This window comes from Oncorhynchus kisutch, linkage group LG1 (genome assembly GCF_002021735.2).
Source record: "Oncorhynchus kisutch isolate 150728-3 linkage group LG1, Okis_V2, whole genome shotgun sequence".
In the NCBI taxonomy this organism is placed as follows: domain Eukaryota; kingdom Metazoa; phylum Chordata; class Actinopteri; order Salmoniformes; family Salmonidae; genus Oncorhynchus; species Oncorhynchus kisutch.
The window spans coordinates 13066806-13090209 of record NC_034174.2 but is presented as its reverse complement, the minus strand read 5'-3'; the positions used below and the strand labels follow the sequence as shown (position 1 = coordinate 13090209).

The following is a 23404-nucleotide window of genomic DNA, read 5'->3' as shown; positions in this document are numbered from 1 at the left end:
TCATTGGTTTATAGATAATAGTCTTGTGAACACAGGCAGTCAGGCAGTCAGGCAGTCAGTCAGTCGGTCAGTCAGTCAGTCCTACAGGCTGAGCATCTCCCCTGAGGCATCAAGATGCAGTGAGCTGTGGTACCCATGTAGCTTACCCCACCCTTCTTCCCTCTGGCATCTTAAATAATTCACTCAGTGCTTATTAGCTGTGTGAATAAGGAAAAAAGAGACAGATCAGAGCCCTTTTTATTCCAGCAGAGTTTGCTGTAGCGTCATGGCAACCGCTGCTGGAAGAACCCCCCCTTCTCTCGCTTCACACACCTCACTGCACTCTGGTCCTGCATAGAGACAGCGTCTCCGAGAGGAGAGAGCAGCACCTACGGCCAGACTCTCTGAGCCCCTGCATTGTGCCAGGCTCAGCGTCTGCACGGCACGTCTCTCCTAACTGCTTATCGATTCTCCCAGCCTTTGCTCCTCCCTCCCTTGCTCCCTCCCTCTCCCTCCCTCTTCTTCACTCCTCCCTCCCTCGCTCCCTCTCCTTGCTTCTCCTTCGCACCTCCTTCGCTCCCTTACTCTCTCTCCCTCTCCCTCTCCCTCTCCCTCTCTCTCTCTCTCTCTCTCTCTCTCTCTCTCTCTCTCTCCCTCTCTCGCTCTCTCTCTTTCTCTCCACTCCAGCCCTCCTTCCTTCCTTCCTTCCACCCTCCCTTTCACCCTGCGCCTAATTTTCAAAGCTCAGCATTCCCCTCTGCGTGTACTGTAGAGGGAGAACAAATGAACGAGAGGAGGAGGAGCAGAGTCCAGAGTACGCCATAACCCCCCCCCCCCCCCCACCCACCCAATTGATGACAAGTACGATTTTTATTGAGTAGCCCTTCAGCCAATGAGGATGCAGTGCCGGGAAATACAGCAGTGAAACGGCACATAGCTTTGATGCTGGTGCTGATTTGCAGTGTGAGAGAATGTTAATGTGCGCGTGTATTTCATTTCATTTTCCCCAGATCTGATTAACTCCTCACTACAGGCAACTGTTTTGTGTCAGTGTGTGTGAAGAGGGCTTTCGTGAAGAGACCCCCGGGGGTGACTGCGGGGACTGAGCAGTTACAAGAGGCTTATCTTCTTCAGAGTGGGATAAACCCCCAAAAACTATTAATCTCAAACATTTCTTCTCCTAAGACCTTATCTCAAGTGTCCTGCAGGTACTACAGACAGAAGTACCCTCCCTCTATCTCTTTTTCTCCAGGAGACAACAGCTCTCCGATACAGGTAAGGTGTCACTTCTTAATGTATGTACATGTTTGTTGATCGGTGATGAGTGCCGTGGTCATGTATCATTTAGTCATGGCAGTAACCAGCCTCATTACACTGCCCATCTACCTAGAGGACTGCAGTGGGAGAGGAAAGGCTCAAGGTAATTATAATAGACAATGATATCTTCCCCAGTTTCAATTTCCTCTGGTTTAATGTAGAGCCACTGCAGGGAAAGGGAGGCTGCCAGTGGAACTTTCTCTCTCAGTATTGAGGCAAGTCCTCATGCGTAGCTTCATACAGTGCTGCAGTATCACGTTACATAATAGTAGAAAATGTGTGTAAGAGAGTAGATCTTGGGATGGGGCTGTTTTTCACATTAGAAAACATTGAAACAACACATTTCACAGTCCTCCATTCATACCATTCACTTCACGTATGCCGATTCAACTATAACTGAAGTGATCAGTGGAGTGTGTTTTAGTCCCAATTCAATGTTTGATCAAATGCCTTTAACATTTATTTTATTTTATTTTTTACCCTGAACCAAAATATGAGAGAAATTTACAAACAAGCTATTTTCTGTTGATCTGTTGATATCATGTTTATATGCAGTTATCTGGTTGATATAAGTACATTTGTTTTCTATCATTAAATTTAGACTAAAAGGAAGGTAAATGGTTGATAAAATGACATGATGACAGTTTTGAAGTAACATCATGAGAGGAACAGCCCCGTTCCACTATACATTCTGCTGCGCTGGGGGGTGCATGCAAGGTCAATTCTGCTGAACAAGCTATTCTGAAAGAGCCCATGCATGCATTGAAGAGGTGCTACCCTGTAGTGTAATGGATTCAAGGTAATGATATTAACTGTCAAAGCTAGCTTTCTCAGAACAAATGAACCACATCGCCCCTTTCCACCATGTGTAGCTTGTACCTAAGGTCATTGCATCATCATTGACTACGTTGACTGCGTATCTTTTCTTGGGTTGATTTCAAAGTCTTCCACACCACCCTGAAGGGTACAGTTTACCAGATAAAAGTGGACCTCAGTGAAAATGCAGCAGTTTATATCAGGTTATAAAACCTGATCTACTGAGCAATTCCATATTCCTCATATGCATACTTTAGTCATGAGTCATTAGCATAAGGATGGAACCTCTATATACCACATCAGGATGTAAACAATGTTATTGAGAGGCAGCATTATCCAAGGTGACAAGTGAGTGTCTTTCTATGGGGCTGTTGTGTTCTCAGGTGGTGTTTCAGGCTGGTCGGTCTTCAGGGCCACTATGTGTACAGGACTGGGATTCTCCAGGTTTAGAACCTCCTATAGCTCCTCCCACCAGCTTCCTCCGGTGTACAGGACTGCCTGTACTGGGACTCTCCTGGTTAAGATGCATAGGGGTCCGCCTCCTCTGGCACAGCAGAGGTGATTCAGAGGAGCCACAGCCGCAGCACTCTCTCTCTCTCTCTCTCTCTCTCTCTCTCTCTCACTTACACACACATGCACACTCGCGCACACCCACACACACACACACACACAGTTGTCCAGGGAATAGTGCTGAGCTGGCCATGTCATGGGGGAGGATACTGGGATACGTACCAGTGCTAGTTCATAAATCAGTAAAATGGAGTCTATTTTGGGTCATAGGGGTAAGTGGGAGAGACATGTCTTGGGTTTTACTGCTTGGTTAAAATGGATGGGCTTTCAAAGGAATGAGGCAACACTACAGTAACCCTAACCCTAACCCTAACCTTTATTTGTGAGTAGAGGAGGTCAATTGCTGTTTCCTCTCCTGGTCAACATAAAAGCATAACAGTTAAGAAATATTCCCGTACATCGATAGGTCTTCTACTCTTCACGTTGGAGTGGTTGGGCAGCTGAAAAGGAAAGGCCTTGATGCTTCACCACAATCTCTCTCTCTCTCTCTCTCTATTGGATAGATTTTGTGCAGTAATAAACTGTTTGTATGATCTCTCCCAGAAGATGTTCCATTGTTAATGACACGCCAGGTGCACATTGTGATGATACTGAGATGATATTTTTCATTGTGAGTCAAACTGTATATAAGCTAGGGAAGTCTTCATGTGTCCATGGCAGACATTTCTGTAACACATTTTGTGAAGTACATACGGATGTTTTATCATGTGCTTTGTAAACTGACTATAGGGAACTATGTTTTTGTAAGACTGATGCACATTTTGGAAATGCAATGGTCTGTTGTAATTCTCTAACATGGCCTTTGTACCGTTTAGCCACCGTTTAGCCATGTTACAGCCATCTGAGCCAGTGATGTATTATGAAGTCATTTTTAGCCTACTTTTATAGTGAGCCTGGACTTCCCTCTAAAAGTTACTGACTTGCTGTCTTTGTTTCATTGGGAACTGCAGGCAAACACTGTCAGTTTACGCTTTACTGCTGTGGTAGAGGGTTTGTTTGTGTAGCCATCCACTGGGGTCAGATAGGAGAAAGGAGAAAAAGAGAGACAATACAAAGGAAGGTAATGAGATGTTGTCAGAGTCCTATCTTCCTCTCGCCGCTCTCTCCAGGTCCACTGGTACTGAAGCTAGCTGCCTGCCACCCCAATTGTCACTGCATCTAGACAATAATGAAACCACCCTACAGGTTATTTGGCATACACATTATGGCAAGCTACTCCTGTTATTCACATCCTCAGAGATAAAGGCCTACATTTTCATTAAAGTGTTTAAGTTTTCTCTGCCTTATAGTATATAATACATACTGTAACTTTGGGATCCATAACATCAACATTATATTGATTCTAAAGTTTGAACAATCCCAAAATGCTATGTTCAACTTGCTGTAAGTGTCATATCTAGCCTGAAATCCAGTCGGTTTGTGCTAACTTCCACTCCTTGCCACTCCTTGTCATGCATGACAAGGCAAGGAGTGGAATGTTAGCACAAACAGACAATCATATCTGTGTTTCTTGTTGTTTCATGCGCTACTAACTGTAAACAGACTCTGAGTCTATGATCTTTTGAATGATAAAACATGCTCTTGTCCAGGGTCCCCCTTCCAGGCAAATCAGTGACCCAGCGACCTCCATCATACGTCTTGTATTATCATCAGGTGAATGATAATGGCAAGGAGAAGTAATCATTATTTTGAAGTGAATAGATTTGGTAGATGGTTTTCATTATTTTGACCTCCCCACATTATAATTGGAAGAGGAAGTGTAAACAGCCTATTAGCTGGAAAGAAAACTCCAAACACATTTTCACTAAGAGCAGCTGGTTAAACAAAGGTTAGCCATGTGTTTGAAAACATGTATGTCCAAGTCAAGGAGCATACCAGCAGCCAGCAGCCTATTCATGGGTGATTCTTAAAAGCCTATGTCTGATACTCCAGTGAGTGTAATTGGCTTAATATTAGGAGTTGAGAAATAAATGTGACATTATTTACATTTTTAGAAATAAGATATTCTCTTCGTTTCTACTGTAGGTATGTAAATCACAGTTAGTTTATTATGTTGTTGGTAGAGATATTCACAAAAACATTAAAACAAAAAATATATATATATTTTTGCCGACCCCTGCAGTACCTCCGCATACTCCTAGGGGGCCACGGATCCCCGGATGAATACCCTTGCTCTAATGATTGAATAACTAATGACTAAGTGTTGGTTACAGAACTCCCCAAAATCTCAAAGTTGGAGTGAGAGACAACCATGCAGCTTTCATTGTTACAGATAAGAGTAGTGTAGACCAAACCCTGCAGTCCCAGTAAGCACTGATCAAGCACTGATCACGGCGGGCACAAAATCCACAGCTTCCGCTTCCGAATATATTACTCGCTAATGTTCAGTCTCTGGATAATAAAGTAGACGAGCTCAGGGTGAGTATCCCCTTCCAGAGAGACATCAGGGACTGTAATATACTCCAATTCATGGAATCATGGCTCTCTCCGAATATCCTGTCCATATAGCCAGCTGGGTTCTTAGTACATCGCACAGACAGGAATAAAGAACTCTCCTGGAAGAAGGGCTTGGTGTATGTTTCATGATTAACCACTCATGGTGTGATTGTGATAACGTACAGAAACTCAAGTCCTTTTGTTCACCCAACCTAGAATACCACACAATCAAACGCAGACTGTTTTACCTCCCAAGAGAATTCTCTTTCGTTATAGTCACAGCCATGTATATTTCCCCTCAAGCCGATACCCCGACGGCCCTCAAGAAACTACACTGGACTTTATGCAAAGTGTAAACCACATATACTGAGACCACATTTATTGCAGCTGGGGATTTTAACAAAGCAAATTTTAGGAAAATGCTATCGATGTTCTATCAAAACATTGACTGTAGTACTCGCCCTGGGAAAACATTTGACCGCTGATATTCTCCCTTCTGGGATGCCTACAAGGCCCTCTACTGCCCCCTCTTTGGCAAATCAGATCACGACTCCATTTTGCTCCTCCTTTCCTATAGGCAGAAACTCAAACAGGAAGGTCTATTCAATGCTGGTCTGACCAATCGGAATCCATGCTTCAAGATTGTTTTGATCATGCGGACTGGGATATGTTCCGGATAGCCTCGGATATTAACATTGATGTATACACGGACACGGTGACTGAGTTCATCAGGAAGTGTATACGGGATGTTGTTCCCACGGTGACTATTAAAACTTACCCAAACCGGAAACCGAGGCTAGATGGCAGTATTCTCGCTAAACTGAAAGCGTGAACCAACGCATTTAACCAAGGCAAGGTGACTGGGAATATGGTTGAATAAAAACAGTGTAGTTATTCCCTCTGTAAAGCAATCAAACAGGCAAAACGGCATTACAGAGACAAAGTGGAGTAGCAATTCAATGGCTCAGACATGAGACATATGTGGCAGGGTCTACAGACAAAGGGAAAACCAGCCACTTCGTGGACACCGACATCTTGCTCCCAGATAAACTAAACACCTTTTGGCCGTTTTGAGGATAACACAGCGCCTTCGAAAAGGGCCCCTCACAAGGACTGTGGGCTCTCGTTATCCGTGGCTGATGTAAGTAAAACATTTAAACGTGTTAACCTTTGCAAGGCTGCCGGCCCAGACGGCATCCCTAGCCACATCCTCAGAGCATGCGCAGACCAGCTGGCTGGAGTGTTTACAGACATATTCAATTTCTCCCTATCCCATTCGCTGTCCACAATTGCTTCAATATGTCCACCATTGTTCCTGTCCCAAGAAAGCAAAGGTAACTGAACTACATGACAATTGCTTCTGTCATCATGAAGTGCTTTGAGAGGCTAGTTAAGGATCGTATCCCACAAGGGTTCATACTTAGCCCCCTCCTCCCTGTTCACCCATGACTGCGTGGCCACAATCATCAAGTTTGCAGACGACACAACCATAGAAGGCTTGATTACCAATAATGATGAGACAGCCTACAGAGAGGAGGTGAGAGCCCTGGTGGAGTGGTGCCAGGAAAATAACCTCCCCCTCAACGTCAACTAAAAGAAGGAGCTGATGTTGGACTTCAGGAAAAAGCAGAGGGAGCACACCCCTATCCACATTGACGGGACCACAGTGGAGAACGTGAAAAGCTTCAAGTTCCTTGGCGTACACATCACTGATTGTCTGAAATGGTCCACCCAGACAGACAGTGTGGTGAAGAAGGTGCAACAGCGCCTCTTCAACCTGAGGAGGCTGAAGAAATTTGGCTTGTCCCCCAAGACCCTTACAAACTTTTACAGATGCACAATTGAGAGCATCCTGTCAGGCTGTATCACCGCCTAGTACGGTAACTGCCACGCCCGCAACCACAGGGCTCTCCAGAGGATGGTGAAGTCTGTCCAACATTTCACCGGGGGCACACTGCCTGCCCTCCAGGACACCTACAGCACCCAGTGTCACAGGTAGGCCAAAAACATCATCAAGGACGTCAACCACCCGAGCCACGGCCTGTTCACCCCGCTACCATCCAGAAGGCGAGGTCAGGACAGGTGCATCAGAGTAAGGACAGAGAGACTGAAAAACAGCTTCTATCTCAAGGCCATCAGACTGTTAAATAGCCATCACTAGCCGGCTTCCCCCCGGTTACTCAAACCTGCAACTTAGAGGCTGCTGCCCTGGAACACTAGTCACTTGAATAATGTTTACATACTGCTTTACTCATCTGGTATGTATATAACGTATTCTCTTCTACTGTATTCTAGTCAATGCCAATCCGACATTGCTTGTCCTAATATTTATATATATCTTAATTCCATTAATTTACTTTTAGTTTCGTGGGTATTGTTGTGAATTGTTAGATATTACTGCACTGTTGGAGCTAGGAACACAAGCAATGCTAATAAACCCGCAATAACATCTGCTAAATATGAGTATGTGACCAGTACAATTTGATTTGATTTGATTAATATGTTTGATAAGAGCCACAGTGAGCCTGTGGCCTGCTGCTATGTTTGTGTTGTTTGTTCTAACTGTTAGAAAGATATGCTGTCTATGTTGTATGCCAGCAGAGTTGGAAGCTCAAGAGGTGAGAGAGTATAGCTGAGAATTCTCATAGCTTAGTGGAGTCCACATCAGCACAAACTCCATTGACTGGGGTGGGCAACTATTGTAGAAAGGGCTTCCCCCTGTACTTCACTACATCTGGTTGATTCATGTGGATAATCTAATTAAAGTTCCATCAATGACGTGTTAAACCCTGATTGAATTTCTGAGAAATCTATGCAGCCATGTTAATGGGCAAACAGCAATCGAAAACTATATCATATGACATTTACCCTCCTCTGTTAAATAAGGACAGCTCAACTTCACTGCCCCCTATTGGTCAGAATCCAGATCTTCAATTATAGACGTGTGCATCACCACAATGTGGGTGCAAAGATCTCAGAATAGCAACATTGTACATACTATCTTCAAATGATTTAGTAAGACTGAGAATGTATCCATCCCACATTGAATGCTGTAAGTTAAGAATATTGACTATGTACTGACCAGGAACAGCCTGAAGAGACAGGGAGAGTATTCTGCCTCTTTGTGAGGAAATGCTGAGATTCATCCTTCCATAATGATGCCAATTTGTCTTCCTTGCTCTTCCTCTGTCTCTCAAGCAAGAAATCCTGGTGAGCTGCTGAAGCAGAAAATAGAAGATGTCCAGACAGAGCTTAGTTTGGTTTATATAAGTTCCTAAGATATGATGCAGGCCTCCTGCTGATGAAGTAATTGCTGGTGCAGACTTAACTTTCAACGTTGAAGGATTCAGTCTAATGAATACTAGTGGTTCTCCAGTTTCCTTAGCAATACAGAAAAATCACAGAAAAAAACACCAACTCTTAAAATCTATTCAGATAAATGGGGTGCAAAGAGATAAGTTAATTAGTCAGTCCCTTATGGAAGGCCTTTCCCTCAGTAGCCTACTCAGTCAAGTTGCCCCAGATCCGTTGAATGGGGCAACACGCTCTGCTCTTTGTGTAGGGTGATGAATTCAGACTGAGCTCTCTCTCTCTCTCCTTTATCCTCTCCCCCTAGCCCATCTCTATCTGTTTCAACCAGCTCTAGTCGGTCAAGCTATTTTAGGTACCAGCAGGAAGCACAAAAATAATGAGCGTGTGTATAATAGACAGAAAATGAGAGATGGAGGGAGAGTGTACATGAGAGAGGGCATGTGTGCATGAGAAATAGAGAGAAAGTGTGTGTGTGTGTGTGTGTGTGAGAGAGAGAGAGAGAGAGAGAGAGAGAGAGAGGGAGAGGGAGGGGAGAGAGAGAGAGAGAGAGAGAGAGAGAGAGAGAGAGAGAGAGAGAGAGAGAGAGAGAGAGAGAGAGAGAGAGAGAGAGAGAACTAAACCAAGAGCAGCCAAGAGGGTAAGAAAGAGTCAAAACGTCTGACTGGCCTAATTTGAGCAACCTTGGAAAGACAGAGGAGACAGAGGCTATGTGATGGTGCTGGGATGGAGGGACTGTGATGGTGATGGCATGGAGGGACTGTGATGGTGCTGGGATGGAGGGACTGTGATGGTGTTGGCATGGAGGGATGGTGATGGGATGGAGGGACTGTGATGGTGCTGGGATGGAGGGACTGTGATGGTGTTGGGATGGAGGGACTGTGATGGTGATGGGATGGAGCTCCTGTGATGGTGATGGGATGGAGGGACTGTGATAGTGTTAGGATGGAGGGACTGTGATGGTGTTAGGATGGAGGGACTGTGATGGTGTTAGGATGGAGGGACTGTGATGGTGATGGTTTTGAGGGACTGTGATGGTGTTAGGATGGAGGGACTGTGATGGTGTTAGGATGCATGGAGGGATGGTGATGGGATGGAGGGACTGTGATGGTGCTGGGATGGAGGGACTGTGATAGTGTTGGGATGGAGGGACTGTAATGGTGTTAGGATGGAGGGACTGTGATGGTGATGGGATGGAGCTCCTGTGATGGTGATGTGATGGAGGGACTGTGATGGTGTTGGGATGGAGGGACTGTGATGGTGTTAGGATGGAGGGACTGTGATGGTGTTAGGATGGAGGGACTGTGATGGTGATGGCATGGAGGGACTGTGATGTTGTTGGGATGGAGGGACCTTGATGGTGATGGGATGGAGGGACTGTGATGGTGTTGGGATGGAGGGACTGTGATGGTGTTGGGATGGAGGCACTGTGATGATGTTAGGATGGAGGGACTGTGATGGTGATGGTTTTGAGGGACTGTGATGGTGTTAGGATGGAGGGACTGTGATGGTGTTAGAATGGAGGGACTGTGATGGTGATGGGATGGAGGGACTGTGATGGTGTTAGAATGGAGGGACTGTGATGGTGATGGTTTTGAGGGACTGTGATGATGTTAGGATGGAGGGACTGTGATGGTGTTGGGATGGAGGGACTGTGATGGTGATGGGATGGAGGGACTGTGATGGTGTTAGAATGGAGGGACTGTGATGGTGTTAGGATGGAGGGACTGTGATGGTAATGGGATGGAGGGACTGTGATGGGATGGAGGGACTGTGATGGTGTTAGGATGGAGGGACTGTGATGGTGTTGGGATGGAGGGACTGTGATGGTGTTAGGATGGAGGGACTGTGATGGTGATGGGATGGAGGGACTGTGATGGTGTTAGGATGGAGGGACTGTAATGGTGTTAGGATGGAGGGACTGTGATGGTGTTAAGATGGAGGGACTGTGATGGTGATGGGATGGAGGGACTGTGATGGTGTTGGGATGGAGGGACTGTGATGGTGTTGGGATGGAGGGACTGTGATGGTGTTGGGATGGAGGGACTGTGATGGTGTTAGGATGGAGGGACTGTAATGGTGATGGGATGGAGGGACTGTGATGGTGATGGGATGGAGGGACTGTGATGGTGTTAGAATGGAGGGACTGTGATGGTGTTAGGATGGAGGGACTGTGATGGTGATGGGATGGAGGGACTGTGATGGGATGGAGGGACTGTGATGGTGTTAGGATGGAGGGACTGTGATGGTGTTGGGATGGAGGGACTGTGATGGTGTTAGGATGGAGGGACTGTGATGGTGTTGGGATGGAGGGACTGTGATGTTGTTGGGTTGGAGGGACTGTGATGGTGTTGGGATGGAGTGACCTTGATGGTGATGGGATGGAGGGACTGTGATGGTGTTAGGATGGAGGGACTGTGATGGTGATGGGATGGAGGGACTGTGATGGGATGGAGGGACTGTGATGGTGTTAGGATGGAGGGACTGTGATGGTGTTAGGATGGAGGGACTGTGATGGTGTTAGGATGGAGGGACTGTGATGGTGTTGGGATGGAGGGACCTTGATGGTGATGGGATGGAGGGACTGTGATGGTGATGGGATGGAGGGACTGTGATGGTGTTGGGATGGAGGGACTGTGATGATGTTAGGATGGAGGGACTGTGATGGTGATGGTTTTGAGGGACTGTGATGGTGTTAGGATGGAGGGACTGTGATGGTGTTAGGATGGAGGGACTGTGATGGTGATGGGATGGAGGGACTGTGATGGTGATGGGATGGAGGGACTGTGATGGTGTTAGGATGGAGGGACTGTGATGGTGATGGGATGGAGGGACTGTGATAGTGATGGCATGGAGGGACTGTGATGGTGTTAGGATAGAGGGACTGTGATGGTGACGGGATGGAGGGACTGTGATGGTGTTAGGATGGAGGGACTGTGATGGTATTAGGATGGAGGGACTGTGATGGTGTTGGGATGGAGTGACCTTGATGGTGATGGGATGGAGGGACTGTGATGGTGATGGGATGGAGGGACTGTGATGGTGTTGGGATGGAGGGACTGTGATGGTGATGGGATGGAGGGACTGTGATGGTGATGGGATGGAGGGACTGTGATGGTGTTAGAATGGAGGGACTGTGATGGTGTTAGGATGGAGGGACTGTGATGGTGATGGGATGGAGGGACTGTGATGGGATGGCGGGACTGTGATGGTGTTAGGATGGAGGGACTGTGATGGTGTTGGGATGGAGGGACTGTGATGGTGTTAGGATGGAGGGACTGTGATGGTGATGGGATGGAGGGACTGTGATGGTGTTAGGATGGAGGGACTGTGATGGTGTTGGGATGGAGGGTCTTTGATGGTGTTAGGATGGAGGGACTGTGATGGTGATGGGATGGAGGGACTGTGATGGTGTTGGGATGGAGGGACTGTGATGGTGATGGGATGGAGGGACTGTGATGGTGTTGGGATGGAGGGACTGTAATGGTGTTAGGATGGAGGGACTGTGTGGTGTTAAGATGGAGGGACTGTGATGGTGATGGGATGGAGTGACTTTGAGACTATGTCCAGGGGGGTGCCATGTACTTAGGTCACTGTCAGCCTCGACAGATCCTGTCCTGAGACATTACTAATTTATTATAATAATCCTGAATATGAATCATGTTCAAAATCATTTCCTGTCTTTAATCCTTGACCCAGCCAATATTTTTATTTGAAACTTCCTCCAATTGCTTGGGTTAGTTAGTTATTGTATTAATATCCTGTATAGCTATTACCGTTAGTTGAGTTAGTGTTTTGACTAGCTATTTCAAGTTTAAAATACAGTTCCAATGTCTTACTCCTTCTATAGAATATTACAGTGGGTAGTACACACGATCTAGATAAACACACGATCAATGTCTTACTCCTTCTATAGAATATTACAGTGGGTAGTACACACGATCTAGATAAACACACGATCAATGTCTTACTCCTTCTATAGAATATTACAGTGGGTAGTACACACGATCTAGATAAACACACGATCAATGTCTTACTCCTTCTATAGAATATTACAGTGGGTAGTACACACGATCTAGATAAACACACGATCAATGTCTTACTCCTTCTATAGAATATTACAGTGGGTAGTACACACGATCTAGATAAACACACGATCAATGTCTTACTCCTTCTATAGAATATTACAGTGGGTAGTACACACGATCTAGATAAACACACGATCAATGTCTTACTCCTTCTATAGAATATTACAGTGGGTAGTACACACGATCTAGATAAACACACGATCAATGTCTTACTCCTTCTATAGAATATTACAGTGGGTAGTACACACGATCTAGATAAACACACGATCAATGTCTTACTCCTTCTATAGAATATTACAGTGGGTAGTACACACGATCTAGATAAATATCATGGACAAAATGAGGAAGATGTTGGTGTGTTTTGCAAGCTGAAATAAGTTATTGTAAATATTCATGGCATACAGTACATGCTATAAAGTAGTGGAACTGGCACAACATACTTGATAGAATTCACTGGGAAGTGCACTTTTAGATCAGTGAGATTAATGTTGTATTTGTTCATTTGTTCATTTCTTGTTCATTTGTTCATTTCTCTCAAAGATTGCAACTGTAGACAAGCATTTCTCTTGAAGATAACAACTGTAAACAAACATTTATCTTGAACATCCAACTGTGGACAAGCATTTCTCTTGAAGATAACAACTGTGGACAAGCATTTCTCTTGAAGATAACAACTGTGGACAAGCATTTCTCTTGAAGATAACAACTGTGGACAAGAATTTATCTTGAAGATAGCAACTGTGGACAAGAATTTATCTTGAAGATAACAACTGTGGACAAGAATTTATCTTGAAGATAACAACTGTGGACAAGAATTTATCTTGAAGATAACAACTGTGGACAAGAATTTATCTTGAAGATAACAACTGTGGACAAGAATTTATCTTGAAGATAACAACTGTAAACAAACATTTATCTTGAACATCCAACTGTGGACAAGCATTTCTCTTGAAGATAACAACTGTGGACAAGCATTTCTCTTGAAGATAACAACTGTGGACAAGCATTTCTCTTGAAGATAACAACTGTGGACAAGAATTTATCTTGAAGATAGCAACTGTAAACAAACATTTATCTTGAACATCCAACTGTGGACAAGCATTTCTCTTGAAGATAGCAACTGTGGACAAGAATTTATCTTGAAGATAGCAACTGTAGACAAACATTTCTCTTGAAGATAACAACTGTGGACAAGCATTTCTCTTGAAGATAACAACTGTAAACAAACATTTATCTTGAACATCCAACTGTGGACAAGCATTTCTCTTGAAGATAGCAACTGTGGACAAGAATTTATCTTGAAGATAGCAACTGTAGACAAACATTTCTCTTGAAGATAACAACTGTGGACAAGCATTTCTCTTGAAGATAGCAACTGTGGACAAGAATTTATCTTGAAGATAGCAACTGTAGACAAACATTTCTCTTGAAGATAACAACTGTGGACAAGCATTTCTCTTGAAGATAGCAACTGTAGACAAACATTTATCTTGAACATCCAACTGTGGACAAGCATTTCTCTTGAAGATAGCAACTGTAGACAAACATTTCTCTTGAAGATAACAACTGTGGACAAGCATTTCTCTTGAAGATAGCAACTGTAGACAAACATTTATCTTGAAGATAACAACTGTGGACAAACATTTCTCTTGAAGTTGGACACGTATCTTTGTCCTGTGTTGTCCTTGTTGCCCTTGTACGTCTGAATGTCATGCTGCTGAGATGTCACACTGCAATTTTTTGATCTAACACCTTCTGATTTTCCCCAGTGCTTGCATTTTATTTATTACAAAAAGGAAAGCAATTCCATAGTTGCCAGCCTGCCACTGAAGGACTGGCGACTGCACAGATCTGTACAGGCATTGTAGTTGGTGGCACGAAGCAGCATGTGGAATGATAACTTTAAAAAAGGGCTCTAAACCAGGTTCATAGCTGATTTTTGTTATCTGAAGTTTTCAGTAAGGCCTTCAGTGTTTCCTGAACAAATTCACTGGCCAGGAAACACTTAGGCCCTACTCAGCAGTTGTAATGCTATATTTCTGTCATTATTGATATCTGGAGAAAAGACACTCAGACATAATCTGCAAGATTGATTGTTGATGCCTATATGTTTTACATCATTGATATGTTAACCAAAATCTAGAACAAGTTATGTCACCAGGTGGTGACTAGTCTATAGTATTCTAAAACTAGTTATGTCACCAGGTGGTGACTAGCCTATAGTATTCTAGAACTAGTTATGTCACCAGGTGGTGACTAGCCTATAGTATTCTAGAACTAGTTATGTCATCAGGTGGTGACTAGCCTATAGTGTTCTGTTGATAATGTGAAAGAAGTTCAGGCATGCAATGCCCCATGCGGTAGAGTGTATATGAATACATCTATTACTTTTAATGATCAGAGAATGTTCTATTTCACATAATCATATCCTTTAGTCTTCCAAGTGGTTGGATGTTTGGTAGGTCATGTTATAAAGTAGGTTTATGTGAAAGAGTAATTGAAAATGACTCCTCTTATTTCACAATTGATCTTAGTTAATTATAATAGAATTCTCAGGTCAATCCATTTAATTACAGTTGGAGACAGGAGATTTTAATAAGGAAGAGCGTAATTAGTAAATGTCTGCTTCATTTTCCAATAGTTTCCAAGTAAATATTCTGATATTATACGTCTGTGTTGTGACAGCTGGATCGTTCTCCTTTTGACTTTTCTGTGATGTACATGCGGTGCTATATGTATGATAATACATTGAAGAGGAATGAAGATGGACCGATAGTTCCTCAATGTAACTTCTTCTTGCTTGAGCCTGAGGCCTTTACCAATATGGCTGATCACAACAGCTTTACAGCATTAGCCTAGACTATACAATGCTCCAGGTGTACGATCTAGTCCAAACACAGTAAGTAGAACATTGCCTTTCACGTCCTGGGTATTTGGCCTGGTTCAGGTAAACACCGTTCCTTTCCTTGTACTTTGTGAGATCATAATCATAAAAAAGGGCAATTCCACAGTAACCAAATGACATTTGAACTCAGATTAATTTCACTTTAAAAGGTATGCAAAGCAAAAACCATTGATATAAAAGTTGAACAAACCATACAACTATGTATAAGGACTCTGAACAATTTACATTGAAAATTTCACCAAAACTGTGCAAATGAAAAGTTTGGTAACAAAATTACGGTAAAATCTCCCTCTGTTTTTTATTCGACCACGTTTTCCCAAAAATCTGAATTAAGATTCAAAGATGTCAGCAGAAAGAATGGGGTGTCAGCTGTGACTTTACACCTGGAGTTTGAAAGAAAATAGTTTGGTTATTGAACTGTATTTATTGCGATTCGATACTGAGATTTTATTGTGATTTGATGTTCCAAACATATTGCTCACTATACTGTATGTCTGCTGCGGCGAGAGGAGAGAGCATGAGATCACTTTAATTTTGATCAGGTAGGTAAATTAAAGTGATGAAAACATTTTTGCCCATTATTTAAAAAGAAGACGGCGGACAAGCTATAGGAAGAAAAATACTGGGGTTTTGGCGCAGGTACAGCCAACTAGCGCTAGCTAACGCTACCTATAGTAGCAAAAAAAGTAATAATATATACACTACCGTTCAAAAGTCACTTAGAAAGTTCCTTGTTTTTGAAAGAAAAGCACATTTTTTTGTCTATTAAAATAACATCAAATTAATCAGAAATACAGTGTAGACATTGTTAATGTTGTAAATGACTATTGTAGCTGGAGATTTGTTATGGAATATCTACATAGGCGTACAGAGGCCCATTATCAGATACAATCACTCCTTTGTTCTAATGGCATGTTGTGTTAGCTAATCCACGTTTATAATTTTAATAGTTTAGCTTGAGAAACAGACGCCTCACAAGTCCTTAACTTTATTAAATTGTACCCGCAAAACACCAGTCTCAATGTCAACAGTGAAGAGGCGACTCAGGGATGCTGGCCTTCTAGGCAGAGTTGCAAAGAAAAAGCCATGTCTCATACTGGCCAATAAAAATAAAAGATTAAGATGGGCAAAAGAACACAGACACTGGACAGAGGAACTCTGCCTAGAAATTCAGCATCCCAGAGTTGCCTCTTCACTGTTGATGTTGAGACTGGTGTTTTCAAATGGATCCAGGCTCTGTCTGTTTCTGACTCAGTTATAAGCATCATATAATCTCACACCTTTTACACGAACACTGACCCATAACATGCCTGAGCAGATGACCTGGAACTAGACAAGGCTTCTCAACGGAGTCCCCCACCTTCTTGATCAGCCCTACTGATAACTGATTTGTTACAGTTACAGAGATGATCTGTGAATGTAATAGTAACTGTTGTGTGTTAGACCCAGAGAAAAGGCTATTACATGTTTGTATACCCAGTCTAGTGTATCAGATTCAGGTCAAACTGTAACAATTATATCATCAGTCAAACACTGTCAGTCCAGAGCTATCTACAATGCTACTGTCTTACTGTTGAGACTACTGCTGCTTCACTGTGATACTATCTGCACATTACTGCCATTTGTAGACTACACCTCCCTAGTTGTATTCTTGGCTGTCTTGTAGTTGCACTGTCAGCATTACGAGGGGCCCGGAGAGACACGTTTGTGTGTGTGTGTGTGTTTGTGTATCAAACTCCTCATTTAATATATCTCAGCAATAGTTGATTTTTGAACTTTATCGTGGACCTTTATTTGTAAAATAACGGGAGTGGTTCTTGCCAGTCAGGAATTACATTTTGGAAAAGAGCACCAGTTCTTTTTTTTTCTCTCTCTCTGTTTATACTAGCTGCCCCTGCTGACATCATGTGGCCATTTTAGGACTGACCTACATGCTCTTATTACAGAGATATAAACATACTTTCTGGTCAATTACATCAAAAGGTAACTTAATCAGGGGGGGATCAACATAACAATCTACCTCTGTAAGTGCATGAGAGAGAGAGAGAGAGAGAGAGAGAGAGAGACAGAGAGAGAGAGAGAGAGAGAGAGAGAGAGAGAGAGAGAGAGAGAGAGAGAGAGAGAGAGAGAGAGAGAGAGGGAGAGAGAGAGAGAGAGAGAGAGTGCGAGCTTCATCTTTGTACGTTACACCCCTGCATTGCAGTGCTGCCTGCAGGATCTGGAGAGGATGCAGTGCCCATCCTCTTTGCCGTCACAGCGGAGGGAAGTGAAACGTGGTCCAAATAACATTGACGACTAGAAGCCCCCTGCATGCAACTCAGAAAAAACACACATTAACTCTACGGCCCGGGTTTACTTTCTCTCTCTTTGACTTCGCTTGGTTGTTATCATGTCTTAGCTTAGCAGTCCACACAGCTGAACTAAACCACTCATGTGGATCTGGGCCCAGGTTGAGAGAGTTTCTCTCACAGATAGATGCACTGGGGTTGATTTGGTTTTGAGGTGCAGGAGGGGAGGGGGGCAGGGGGACAAGGGAAGGGAGGGGGTGCGGGAATCCCATACGGCAGAAGTGGGGAACAGGAATCCTCAGGGATCAATAATTCAGGAGCTCCAGATCACTGTTATGGTTTCTATGCACTATGACCTTGCAGAATGGCTTGTCACACGGCACCATCATACTAGAGCTGCTGAATCCATACAGTTAGAACGGTGACTGGTCGAATCTGGTTCGTCGCCACTGTCTGTATGTACTGTAGTACCATCTAACACTGTATTCAGAACTCCACCCTAACTTCATCTTACAGGCCTACTGCAATATTTGTTTGATGTTGATGGGTAACAGCATGCAAGTCTTAATTAGCTTAATTACTATCATGGGGTCAATGAACATTCCAAGAAGAATCTGCTCCAAAGTATTGCATTCATCAATAGCTTATGTGCCTTCTTTAGCAACTGTGTTTGCAACTTTCCAAAGAACATACTAACTCACCCACTACCATGTACCGGATCATGTGTGCTGTAAAATCTTCATGAGTCAAGCTCGAGCTGCCCTCTTCTTTATGAGCAAGGTTCTTTCTATTGGTCCAGGTTTGATTTATGGAACATACAGTCTAGATCTATGGGTCTGTTTGAACACAGTATCATCATCAATCCACCACACAATTTAGACAAGTGACAACTAAAAACCCCTCTGGTCAGCCATATCTCTTCACTTGGGCTGGTGTTGTTCTGTAGTCTGTGAGTTGCAGATGTTAACCAAGGTCATGTTGAATGGGTACGGGGAAAAAAAGAAGGTTTTTCGAACGAATTGTGAAAACTAAGTCTTCACATGGGGATTCAACACTGGCAGTGCTGGAACAATGTGATAAAACGTGTTGTTGGATAAAGCTATCCCGAGTTGATGATATGTTGGGAGTATTCTAATTAGCTTCTGGAAAAATCACTTGCATTTAATTGTATTATTTTCTCCTGTTAACACAAAGACAATTATGTTTGACTTTTTATTAGAATAATTGATATTCAAAGTAGTTTCCATAAACTAGTCTTTTGGGAGTGTTTTTCTGGTTCAATAAAAATGCACTTAGAAAAATGGAGCTAAGACCCAGTTCTTAGATAATTCTTTGTAGTCCTCAGAAAACCCAGTTTGGTATAGATAGTTCAACCCGAATCATCTGAAATACTGACAAAATACAGGCCTAGTTAACTTCCTGTAATCTATTCAATGAGCATAGAGCACTAACATTACATTAAGACTTTGGGAAAATTTGTCTCATATTTCAGTGAACTGATTTACACAGCCACACGTTTCAATTCCATCAATTAGTGGATCAGTTAGATAGATGACAGTAGCACATTTACATGTGCGTCATATCCTGCTATAGCCTACAGCACCAGTCAAACGTTTGGACACAACTACTCATTCCAGAGTTTTTCTTTATTTTTTACTATTTTATACATTGTAGAATAATAGTGATGACACCCATACTATGAAATAACATATGGAATCATGTGGTATCCAAAAAAGTGTTAAACAAATCAAAGTGCAGTATATTTTAGATTTTAGATTTAAGATAGATTTAGATTTAAGTAGCAACCCTTTGCTTGATGACGGCTTTGCACACTCTTGGCATTCTCTCAACCAGCTTCACCTGGAATGCTTTTCCAACAGTCTTGAAGGAGTTCCCACATATGCTGAGCACTTGTTGGCTGCTTTTCCTTCACTCTGTCGTCCAACTCATCCCAAACCATCTCTATTGGGTTGAGGTCGGGTGATTGTGGAGGCCAGGTCATCTGATGCAGCACTCCATCCCTCTCCTTCTTGGTCAAATAGTCCTAACACAGCCTGGAGGTGTGTTGGGTCATGATCCTGTTGAAAACAAATTATAGTTCCACCAAACGCAAACCAGATGGGATGGCGTATCGCTGCAGAAGGTAGCCATGCTGTGGTAGCCATGCTGGTTAAGAGTAACTTACATTTGAAATAAATCACAGACAGTGTCACCACCAAAGCACCACCACACCATCACACCGGTTTAATGTCCATTGCTCGTGTTTCTTGAAACAAGCAAGTCTCTTCTTCTTTTTGGTGTCCTTTAGTAGTGGTTTCTTTGCAGCAATTTGACCACAAATACTTGATTCACACAGTCTCCTCTAAACAGTTGAGATGTGTCTATTACTTGAATTCTGTGAAGCATTTATTTGGGCTGCACTCTGAGGTGCAGTTAACTCAAATTAACTTATCCTCTGCAGCAGAGGTAACTGTGGGTCTACATTATTCCGTATGTGTTATTTCATAGTTTTGATGTCTTCACTATTATTCTACAATGTAGAAAATAATAAAAAATTAAGAAAAACCCTTGAATGAGTAGGTGTGTCCAAACCTTTTACGGGTACTGTATATAGGCCAGATACAGCATGGGGCTGGATGTGGGCTATGTTATTGTCAGAGATAATAACCCTGGGAGGGAGAGGTCACTACCAAAGACAAGGTCATCAATTCCAGCCAACAACACGGTATCCCTTTCACCTGACATAACAGAACATTCCTTTCACATGATTTGTGTACAAGTACAAGCATCGTTTGTTCGTCATTACTAATACTCAGTCAATGAAAACATGATCTGTACCTCTGGGCAACTTCCACCCAGACCCTGGCTGCTGTCCGATTTCTTGCCCGCCTCCCCAAAGTATGTGCTTGTTCACTCCGTCTCACAGATGTAAAAGACATCAAATGGTGTTAAGGGAACTCCTGCTAACCCAATGTTACACAAATCAAATGCTTTAACATCCATGAGGGGAGAGTGAGTAAGTGGGTAGGGAGTGAGGGGTTATTAAGGAAGGTTTAGTGCAGTGGTTTTCAAAGTCGTGGGAACTGCAGTGGGTTGCCGCAAACATGTACATATATATATATATCTCGTACAATAATCTGCACACTTCACCCCCCCTTTTTTTTAAAATAATTAATTAATGAATACAGATTATTGTACGAGACGATATTCTAACATTTTTGATAAAGATCATTTGAAAAATAAAACTTAATTTAGTAAATGTATTTATTGGTTTCTTTTCATCATAAGAGATAAAAATGTAATGAATTAAAGGTTGTTTGTTAATGTAAAAATTTACATTTACCGATCATAAGGCGGTGTCTTCAGATTTGGGATGGCGTGGGATCGCGAAATCTATGACAGAAATTCTGTCGGAAACAATGGGGTCCCCTCTGAAAAAGTTTTAATACCACTGGTTTAGGGAATATTGACAAAGCACAACATCAACTCTTACTTATTCCAGCCGAGGGCATAACCGGACCATGCACAGTGAGCTGTGAGTTCAGTACTGCCCCCCTCTGTGCAAAGGGAGTCATAACATCCTGTAACATGGCAGAGACAGAGCCCCTGCTGGGCCGGTCTGGCTGCTACCAGCTGTTCACTTCCACACAAACACATGGATGAGGTATTCCCTCTGGGAGTGTCTGGGAGAGTTCTGGAGATGGATGAGGCATTCCATCTGGAGGTGGCTGGGAGAGTGCTGGAGATGGATGAGGCATTCCATCTGGAGGTGGCTGGGAGAGTGCTGGAGATGAGCATAAAGAGTACTTTTCCACTAAAGTCCTTACTGGAATGCTGATGGAGGATTCGGCTCAAACTAGAGGGGTTGGGAGGAAAGGAACATGGCAGCTAGTTAGAAGACAAACCGGTCAGTTTCATTCAAGGGAGAACATAATTATTTATGTTTTTTTTAATGTCACCAATTTGTTGTGCAAATGAAAGGATACCATATGGTGGAAGGGTGATTTCTGCTAGAGTTAAACAGATGAATGGATGGGGTATGAAAAACTGCCTTATCTTACAAACCAAAAGATCACAACATGTTATTTAGCAGTAGATTAAGCACAATCTTGACTCTGTAGGGAATTATAACTCAACATACTTGGAAGGCTAACTCCATACTGTAGAGCAGACTAACTCCATACTGTAGAGCAGACTAACTCCATACTATATGGAAGGCTAACTCCATACTATATGGAAGGCTAACTCCATACTGTAGAGCAGACGAACTCCATACTGTAGAGCAGACTAACTCCATACTGTAGAGCAGACTAACTCCATACTATATGGAAGGCTAACTCCATACTGTAGAGCAGACTAACTCCATACTGTAGAGCAGACTAACTCCATACTGTAGAGCAGACTAACTCCATACTATAGATCAGACTAACAGCATACTGTAGGCAGACTATCTCCAAACTATAGGGCAGACTAACTCTATACTGTAGAGCAGACTAACTCCATACTATAGAGCAGACTAACTCCATACTATAGATCAGACTAACTCCATACTGTAGGCAGACTATCTCCAAACTATAGGGCAGACTAACTCTATACTGTAGAGCAGACTAACACCACATACCGGGCAGACTAACTCCATACTGTAGAGGAGACTAACTCCATACTATAAAGCAGACTAACTCCAAACTATAGGGCAGACTAACTCCTTACTGTAGGGCAGACTAAGCCCATACTGTAGAGCAGACTAACTCCATACTATAGGGCAGACTAACTCTATACTGTAGAGGAGACTAACTCCATACTATAAAGCAGACTAACTCCAAACTATAGGGCAGACTAACTCCTTACTGTAGGGCAGACTAAGCCCATACTGTAGAGCAGACTAACTCCATACTGTAGAGCAGACTAACACCACATACCGGGCAGACTAACTCCATACTATAGAGCAGACTAACTCCAAGCTATAGGGCAGACTAACTCCTTACTGTAGAGCAGACTAAGCACATACTTTAGAGCAGACTAAGCCCATACTGTAGAGCAGACTAACTCCATACTGTAGAGCAGACTAACTCCCTACTGTAGAGCAGACTAACTCCATACTGTAGAGCAGACTAACTATATACTGTAGAGCAGACTAAATCCATACTATAGAGCAGACTAACTCCATACTATAGATCAGACTAACTCCATACTGTAGGCAGACTAACTCCATACTGTAGAGCAGACTAACACCACATACCGGGCAGACTAACTCCATACTGTAGAGCAGACTAACTCCATACTATAGAGCAGACTAACTCCCTACTGTAGAGCAGACTAACTCCATACTGTAGAGCAGACTAACTCCATACTGTAGAGCAGACTAACTCCATACTATAGAGCAGACAAACTCCATACTGTAGGCAGACTATCTCCAAACTATAGGGCAGACTAACTCTATACTGTAGAGGAGACTAACTCCATACTATAAAGCAGACTAACTCCAAACTATAGGGCAGACTAACTCCTTACTGTAGGGCAGACTAAGCCCATACTGTAGAGCAGACTAACTCCATACTGTAGAGCAGACTAACACCACATACCGGGCAGACTAACTCCATACTGTAGAGCAGACTAACTCCATAATATTGAGCAGACTAACTCCATACTGTAGAGCAGACTAACTCCATACTATAGAGCAGACTAACTCCATACTA

At 43.1% G+C, this 23404-nt stretch overlaps 1 protein-coding gene across 2 annotated transcripts in view; it reads left to right on the top strand.

The window, feature by feature from the left end:
- Positions 1 to 856: 856 nt before the first annotated feature.
- Positions 857 to 23404, top strand: part of LOC109899223 (synaptotagmin-2) — a 54767-nt gene continuing 32219 nt past the window's right edge. Inside the window, exon 1 of one of the 2 annotated variants that reach the window (XM_020494299.2) lies at positions 857 to 1254. The gene's annotated coding sequence lies outside the window, so the exon portion shown is untranslated. The remainder of the gene's footprint in view (positions 1255 to 23404) is intronic. The other variant, XM_020494281.2, reaches the window with a different exon arrangement.